This window comes from Pipra filicauda, unplaced genomic scaffold (genome assembly GCF_003945595.2).
Source record: "Pipra filicauda isolate LSUMZ 115617 unplaced genomic scaffold, ASM394559v2 scaffold12_size5214236_pilon, whole genome shotgun sequence".
Taxonomy (NCBI): Eukaryota; Metazoa; Chordata; class Aves; order Passeriformes; family Pipridae; genus Pipra; species Pipra filicauda.
The window spans coordinates 1,999,590-2,008,268 of NW_024103763.1; the positions used below are offsets into that span (position 1 = coordinate 1,999,590).

General features: G+C 39.6%; 1 long non-coding RNA gene across 1 annotated transcript; it reads right to left on the reverse strand.

Annotated features, from left to right (window-relative positions):
- Positions 1-695: 695 nt before the first annotated feature.
- LOC113993177 lies at positions 696-6,364 on the reverse strand. Its single transcript, XR_003542516.2, has 3 exons — positions 6,223-6,364; positions 5,144-5,252; positions 696-820 (listed from the first exon to the last, which is right to left on the reverse strand). It is a non-coding gene; the product is annotated as an uncharacterized LOC113993177 (long non-coding RNA).
- Between the last annotated feature and the right edge of the window lie 2,315 nt (positions 6,365-8,679).

The window sequence follows — 8,679 nt, forward strand, 5'->3', positions numbered from 1 at the left end:
TTTCTTTTTCTTGAGAATCTAAAATGCACTGATGTTCTGATACTTACGCATCACCTTTACTTTATACAATGAAAATACAAGATGGAGTTAGCTGAGAGAAAACCTGCAACATTTATTCAAATAAACAAGTCATCTAGCTTTGATGGAATATGCTCATGAATATAGGTTGAAGGATCATTATCTTGAAAAGCCCAAATACAAAGAGGACACTGGAATATGGATGCTGGGCAAAATTCGTGTGTTATCACAGCAATTCTTACATAGAATAATTAATCCTTGACTCTTGTTTTATATGGACTGTAAATAAAAAAAGACTGTTCAATGCATATTCTATTTTTGGAAATAAGATCTTATGGTTAGAGAAATTTAATACACTGTGTCTCCTTGGTCTCTCATGTTATTTACTGCAAAGGGATATAAGGAGCTGGTTTTTGATAATATTCTTTAATGTTGATTGAAACTATTCTACATGCTCTGAAACTCTCTGCCTGGCTCTTGTTTATTCAAATAAAATAATGATAATCATTCTGGTTAGAAAACAGGTTTCAAGGTGAATATTACTTATGGCATCAATTTAAGTTTTGTTGCCTCATCAGTAACACAAAAGCAAACAGATAATATTTTTGAATTTTAAGTTTTCACATATTTTCAATCTTTTGTACAGGAAATTAGAGAGGAGCTCTACTCATTGCAGCTCAATTAAAAGGACATTCTTGTATTTTTTACTTTGAATATGCAATACCAATTGGTTACTCTCCTACTTCATCGTGATGTGCTCATGGTTGATTTCCCTTAATGCATTCCTTGGAGGTGAACATCCCTGAAAGACAGGTTGAAATGGAAGTGTAAAGAGATGGAATGCATCAGGAGCATCTTTCATTTATATACCAATAAGATTAACATTCAATTATTTATTCAATTAATTATTCAATCAAAAAACTAACAACTTCCCCCAACACTGCATTATCAGTCACTGATATTGAACTACATTGGTCCTGCCAGCATGGAAATGATAAAAAGGAGAAAACACACAATCCCTTTATCCAAAAGCATGAGTCAAGGCCTCAGCTTTTATTATTCTTTAGTCACTTTAAAAATTATCATTTCAGAGAACAGCTGAAAGGTAAAGCCTCATTTCCCCTCTCCTTTCATAGATAGGAAACTTCATGGTGTAAATTCCAGGAGATGGGGAGAGCTGGGACCACATCCCAGTCATCACATCTGAATGTGTAGGTGAAAGAAAAAAAACCATCCCTGACAGAGAAGTGTTGTTCTTTTGCCAGGTTTCAACTTCTTGTTCCCAAATGGAGAGGTACCACCAGGGGCCACTGAAACATTTTAATACTGGGGAGGGACCAGGCAGAGACAAAGAATATTTTTTCTGAACTTCGTCTTTGTTTTAAATGAAAATTCAAAATATAAAATAATTTTAGACTCTCTTGAAGCTGACAGCTAATGGGGATTGGAGATCAGTGAGAACCCTGAGTTAGATATTAGGACTACAAGAAATCCTTAATAAAACAAGAAATTAGCAATTAAGTACTAGAAAAAATGGAGGCTATGAGGGCTCTCTGTGTCTCAGCTAGCAAATTCTTTACAACTGGTCTGAACCATCATATGATAGTGATGTTATTTTTTATTTAAGCCTTATTAAAGGGTCTGACTGTAGGGCATACACAGACCAACAAAAGATGGCCCAAGCAACTCTGCATATTACTTCTAGCATGGGAAATTCTGTCTCCCAGATGTTAGATTTTGGCACACATTTAGGGAAGGATTGAGGTCTTACAATGAAGCATGAGCACAGAAACATATAACATCAGATTATGCTAAAATCATGCATATTTCATGTGGTTACATGGCAACTTTTATCAGTTTGAGCCAAACTCACTGACAGGTATGTACTAACACCTCAATAATGAGATGATACATGACCACCCCCAGACAGTGGAGCCCGGTGAATGGTTGTATCAAAATAAATAGTTATCACAACTGAACCAGAGAGAGAGAAACTCCCCTCCATCCCATAACCCCTAACCTGCTTAATGGGGAACCCGTGAAATAAAGCTGGATTTCACCATCACCCCTGTGCTCTGGTCTCCATATGGTGCTGATGTGACAGTAAATCAAAGGGAAAGTACTGTCCCTGTGTCATCAAGCACTGTGCATATAAGGTGTGTGCATATAACACACCCAGTTGTGGGTTCTTTTTGTCCTAATGCCAAAAAAGAGATTTCTTTAATCAAGAGAAACAGATCAACTGTGTGGTGGCAACATGTTCTGTTAGAAAAACAGAAATAGTTGTCATGCGGTGCCCACAGCAAAGGTTTAGTCTGATGAGATAGCAAGATCCCAACACATTTGGGAAGAGGCTTTTAATTGTTTGCCAATGAACAAAAACACATTCTAATGATTTTTCTGATCATCCGCACAGAAATAATCCAAACACATTTAGCTCAGAGGTAAAGATAAAGGTATAATAAAAATTACTGGTACCTACAAATTTCAGTGAATTTGAATGAATTTCCATTGGTTACTCTGGTTTAATCACTTTCAATTAAAAGATTATATTGCTTCTGCATTTCTAAGACAAATAGTGTCGCCTTAAAACTCTGGAGGCTTGGATTTATGCATTAACTTGAATTATAGAACTAAACTGGCAATTCTGCCTTTTCTCTGGTGGTGTAAGCTAGTAATAAAAGCAAGTAGTAAAAAAAAACAAACTAGTAAAAGTGAGGCTCTACTGTATTGCTTTACTAAATGTATGAGTATGTATGAGTAAAACATCTGCAGCTACATGCAACTGTGTTCATGCATCTGAATACCCAAAATCAAAGTCTGGAGGCACAGTTCATTGAGTTCAATGGCATCTCACCAGGACTGTGCTCAGTGCAATCACAAGGGTGATAAAGAAGGTCCTTTTATTTATCTCTTGTTTCGTGCACTCAATAAATTATTTATGAGAAGACGTAATGAAATTCTGGCTGTTTTTTATTATAAGAAATTGATGTTGAGAGAAGAGAATCACAGAAGGCTTTCCAAGGAAAAGAGTTGTATCTTTTCTTTAGCTTCGGGGCAAAATATTGAAACAGTTTTCTTTTGCCCTTGTGACTAAGTTTCAGTTTTTCTAATGTGTGCATATTTAATTTGAGTTTTTGCAGATTAAGTAATACGCTTGGCAAAAAAAATCCTGATTTTGGTATATGAGCTGCCTAGTTCTACTGGTGCATGAATAACTAGAAAGAAAACTCTCTCTAAATCCAGCTCTTCAGTCCTCAAAAAGTACTGCAGTCCCAAGATAAAATGTTTTCTAGAGACAAAAAACTAAGGGTTGGATATAAGATTAGTTGAACCTGGCAAAATCCAGTTTTCCTGTGTCTGGAAGCAGTCTGAAGCCACTAATAAAATAAGCACACCTATTCATATATTGTGCTTCCCACTATGTTACTTTGCAGTAATCTATGAGGTGAATGTTTTCAAAGACATCCTACAGAAGACTGGTGACTAACTGCAAGTGCAATAGCGAAGTGAGAATGTTCTGGCCCTGATACCAACTGTGGGTTTCATAAGCACTGGAGGATGGTAAATCTTGTCTGGTAACTAATTAAATTTGATTCTGTCTGGATGTCATGCTGTGAAAAGTGATCTAACCTTTTGCTGTATTTTTAGTGAAACTGGAATTAGATTTGTCTTACAGATGCTGCATCCATAGTAAATGTTTTTTACAGGTACTGCAATAGTTTCTATTGAGAGTAATCTTCATCTAATACAGTGGTTCATCATCTTCATTTAAAACTTTCCTAGTTGATCATTTGCAGGGTTGTAATTGGTCATAACAGATCTCTCTTCTAAAGGGAGACTGATAATCCAAGCCCTGACACGAGCAGGCTGGTGAAAGGTATGTGATGGACTGAACCATGACAAATGCTTAGAGAAGGCCAAAGACTTGAGGAAAAACCTTAAGACCCTTTGTATTCTTATTGTTACTGAACTTAGGAAAACCATCTTGCTCCTTGCTCCCCACCAACAGTCCTGGTGTGTGCTGAAGTGCTGATTTGGAGATGCTGGATGAGTGATGGAAGAAGCGGTGGGGTTTGAATAAATAGGGCTCTGCTTCACAATGTTGCTGGTGGCTGTCACAGTTGCTGACAAGTCTGGCCCTGGTCTGGTGGCTGTACCTAGAATTAGGAGGGTCTGGAGAATATCCAGATTTGTGCTTTCCTACAGAAACTAGTAAAGGAGCACAAATCCTTAAATGTCTCATTGCACAGACAGGTAGCAAATGCACTCACACAAAAAAGCAAATAAAGCCCTCTGCCCTGTGAAACACATAGTGTCCCCCTCCTCCCTCTTTCCATGACAGCCATGTGTCACTGGAGCTGGGGTATGGCTTACCAGCCATCTGGCTTTCACAATGTTCTTAGCACTTCTTGCATACTTCCTGCATGCACATCCATGTGCTCATCCTCTGTTTTTATTGCTGAAGGTTAGTGAGGATAAATGAAGGCCTCCAATGCCATTTTTTATGGCCAGTTTAGGTCTCTCAGATAATCTCCTATGAGGTCACCCACCTCTGCTAAATGTCATGAACACATGTGATCCGAAAGCCTTCACAGTCTGTCCTCATGCCTGAATGGCATCCCAGTGACTCAGGCACTATCTCCTCTAAATGAGGCCACCTCTTAATTCCCTACTTTGACTGTTTCTCAAATAAAATGCTACTGACCAAAATAAGAGCAATCAAGTGAGTGCAATGGGTAAGAGCTTTGCAGAGATTGGGAGAATAACACTGGATGACACCAGATAGTTGAGAAAATTCATTCGGCATCAAATTCATATAGTCCTAATACAGATGGGACATCTGGGCTCTTCCCTATCCCTTGGGTGGAGAGGAACATCCTCTGCCTATGCCACGTGTCCAGCAAGGCAGCTGAAATCAGCCACGTTCCTGATCAAAACCCAGTGGCCAAGTCATCTGCAGATGCAGATGAAGCTGTGCTGTTTTGCACCATGTATAAAGCTCATGGACCACCAACCTCCACCTGGAAAAGAGCCCCAGCACATCATGACCTCTAGAGGAGCTTGATTAATCCCCAGGCAGGGAGGGGGAGAGGACTGGGTGTCTCTCCTTCCCTCCCCTTACCTCCATCAGGGCCCAAGCTCTGACAGCCTGGTGTCTCCTGTGATTGCCCCCATCCAGCCTGCTTGGTCAAGGCTTCCTGCCCTGATGTCCTTCAGGGAGCTCCTCACACCTATGGGGAAAAAACACAGGATTTCTAGTCCTTCCCCACAAATCTAGGACTGTCCCATCCCTCTGAGGGCTTCTTTATTGTGACCGTGTTTGAATTAATTCTGTCCTGCTTGAGCAGCAAGTGAACCAGCACATTGAGGAGGTGATTTTGCGTTGCAGGATGGCATGGTTATTTCAGGAAATGCACATGTATATCAATGTGGAGGCATTATTCCTCCAGAATTTGGCTCATTGTGTCCCAGCAGTCACACTGGTGTTGCATCATCTGTCAAACCTTTACCAAGGGCAGCTTCCAGCTCCTCAAGGGGGTCTCCCTCCTGCACCTCTATTGGCTTGGTATGGGACAGGATGAATCAGACAGAAGAATACGACTGCTGTTAGAGTCTTGCTTATTGATTTTTTTTTGCTTACTGATATTTTACATACTTTGCTCCATCTCTTCAAGGAAAAACAACCAAAGGAAAGTGACATTCAGAAATGCAAATTACTAATATTCAGAACGAGAACTATTTCTTCTCTACTAATTTAATCTCAGATAGAAAGCTACCCATTTTATTTATCTTTATGTCAGGCAGAGAAGAAAAAAAAAGAAAAAACCAGCTCTGACATCAGCAATGGTAGAGTTAATTTCCATACTACTCCAGTCAGTTGTAAAAAAATGCATTCTTTATGGATTGATCTCAGCAGAAGTGCTCAAGTCATGACATCCCTGGGACGGCAGCTTTTTAAACACCAGTGATGTTGGGCGATGACCTTCCAAAGGCTCTTCCTGTGAAGAGAGGCAGTGCTTTAAGGCAGGCACTTTGCATGCCCTTAGTCCTGTACATTTTCATATTACTGACATACTTAGTAAATTTTGCAATCAGAGTAATTATGGCGGCTCCAAAGCATCACACACTACCATGTATCCCAAGCTTTTTCCTGTTTAAGGCTTTTGTTTTTCAGCAAAGCACCTCCATTTAGAAAATCACCTGTGTGAATCACCAAGCCCTGAGGACTTTGTTCAGAAGACTTTGTGATTGAATACTTACTAGGAGCGGAAGATCCTTGAGTACAGCCCTCAGAGAGATTTAAAACACCATCTAATTCATCTTCTTGCCTCCAAGCCTAACTCCAGGCAGATTCGTAAGGAATATACTCTTCACAGCACACTTTAAACATGATGTCATAAGTGATGGCAACCTCACAATCTCCCTAGGCAACCTATCCTAGCCTTTTGTTATCTTTACTGTCAGAAACTCTTTCTCAATTTAAAGTTGTTATTATTGGCCTGCATAAATGTAGTATATATCTGTGATATCACACTTTATGTCTGTTCAGGAAACATACGACACTCACTAGAGCAATCACGTGAGAAAATTAGGCCAACTCTATCAATTTCCATCCCAGAGGTGAGAAAGCAAACCCTATAATTCGCAGGACATGACTGACCTACATGAAAGGGGCTCTGAAGTGGGGACCTTGGTCTGTTGTGATTTTTCTAGGTCAGATGACAAAAATAATGAGTCTTGAAAGAAAGTGAGCTGGTTCTTGCTGAACCCAAGCAAGAGCTAAAGGATCCCAGTCAGAAGAACTAGTAGTTTCCAGTCATGTGAAGCTTCACCTTCTCCACTGGAGAACAGACCAAAATCAAAACAAGGGAAAAAAGGAAGAGGATAAATGACTAAAAGTTTAAAAGTCAAACCCAAAACCACTGCACCAGGCAGAAAGTGTAGGTCAGCATACATTTTACTATCTTCACAAGCTCATTTTCAAACAGATGAGTATGCAGGTGATTGGTGTAACTAGAAATTATGTCATTCAAATGAAAAGAGGATGAAAATAATCAAGGCACAAAATTGGATTATAGCTTCCCCAGCGATTCTCCTGATTTGGATTTTCAGTCATGATGAAGTGAAGGGTAGGCATAAGAAATCATGACAAAGCATTTATTGTCTGATTAGTCTTAGGAAGTTGAGATGAGACTAGTAGCTAAGATGAGTTGAAGCTTTTCTGCAGCTACAGGTAGGTGTAGTTGTGTAGGGGATGTTGAAGGACTATAGCAGTTTTGGAAAACCTGAAACTTTTTTATTCTTAGTACCAACTTTTACCACTAATAACAACTACAGGAAAATTCTTTCCTCTTAACTCCATCTATACCTTTTAAATAAGAAAATGATTAGCATCCAACACATCAAACCCTTCCAAAAGGATAAGCAGAATGAAGGTGTCTATTTTCATCACTGAATACATAAGCTTTTAAAAATAACATGCTGAAATGGGCCAAGTGGAGAAGAACTTTACCCCTCCATCCTTACACATAAGTCAGATAGTGATGCCTGCTTTTATGGCACTGTAGGCTTGTGCAGGAAGCCAAGGTTAAATAGTTTAAAGTTGAATAGCTTGGCTCCCCTTGCAGATGGCACTTGTGACCTTTGGAAAACTGTGCAAATCAGAAGCTGGTAAATATTTGTTTCTAAGAGAAACCCAAACAATTAAGAGTAAAAAGATTTATTTACTGCAGTGATTGACAGCAGTGGCCTCATGGGACCGCAGTTTCCAGCACTTTCTGAGTGCTTCTAAAGTGCCCATTGTGCATAGCACTGTCCTGAGCCAGGTCGGACAGTTTGGTATCATCTTGATAACAGAACCACTGCATTTGAGTAAGCAGGAAGGACATTCTCGTGAGGAGCAATGGCCATTAGGATTGTTTAGCTGCCCTCTAACTGCGCTTTTTGACTTTGGAAATGCCCTGAACACTTTTGCTTCTGATGTCTTAGCTATGCCTATTTATTCTCTTGTCTGTCTTTGTAGATGAGAATTTCAACATATGGAAAAACACAAATGGCCTACGGGAACTTAAGTTCTCTGCAGTACTTCTTTTCTGGAGGTTGTGGCATATGTTGCAATTCTAGAAACTCTAGAAATGCATATTTTCTCCATTAATTCTTTTCTGAAAATATGAGAAAGGTCAGGAGAATGCCCTACCTGCCTAGCTGAAAAAAAAAAAAGACCAAACTCTATCTTTTTATCATTTAATTAAACATTTCCAGAAGGTGAGGCAGTGGGAAACAATCCCACTTCTGAAGTAACCCAGGTGAAATCAGCAGTGGTGACAGTGTGGGCAGCCACGTAACACTGGTGTCTGAAGACTCTGCTCCTTAAAGCACCATTGAAAGCTGTAGAATGGGAGCATCCTAGCAGAGATTTTTGCTGCCCTTCCCCATCCTTGCTCAGCAGGGCCTGCTCATCCCATAGAGACCACTGATGTACTATATACACATCAAGATGTGTATATACACTGATGTACTATATACACATTAAAAATAATGTGCTGCATATAGAAACTCACCAGACTCTCCTCTATAGCAGATAAGGGGTTCAGTTGTAAAGGGTCTGATCTTTAAAATGACCTTTATTACCACAGGAACACTGGGAGCTGAATATAC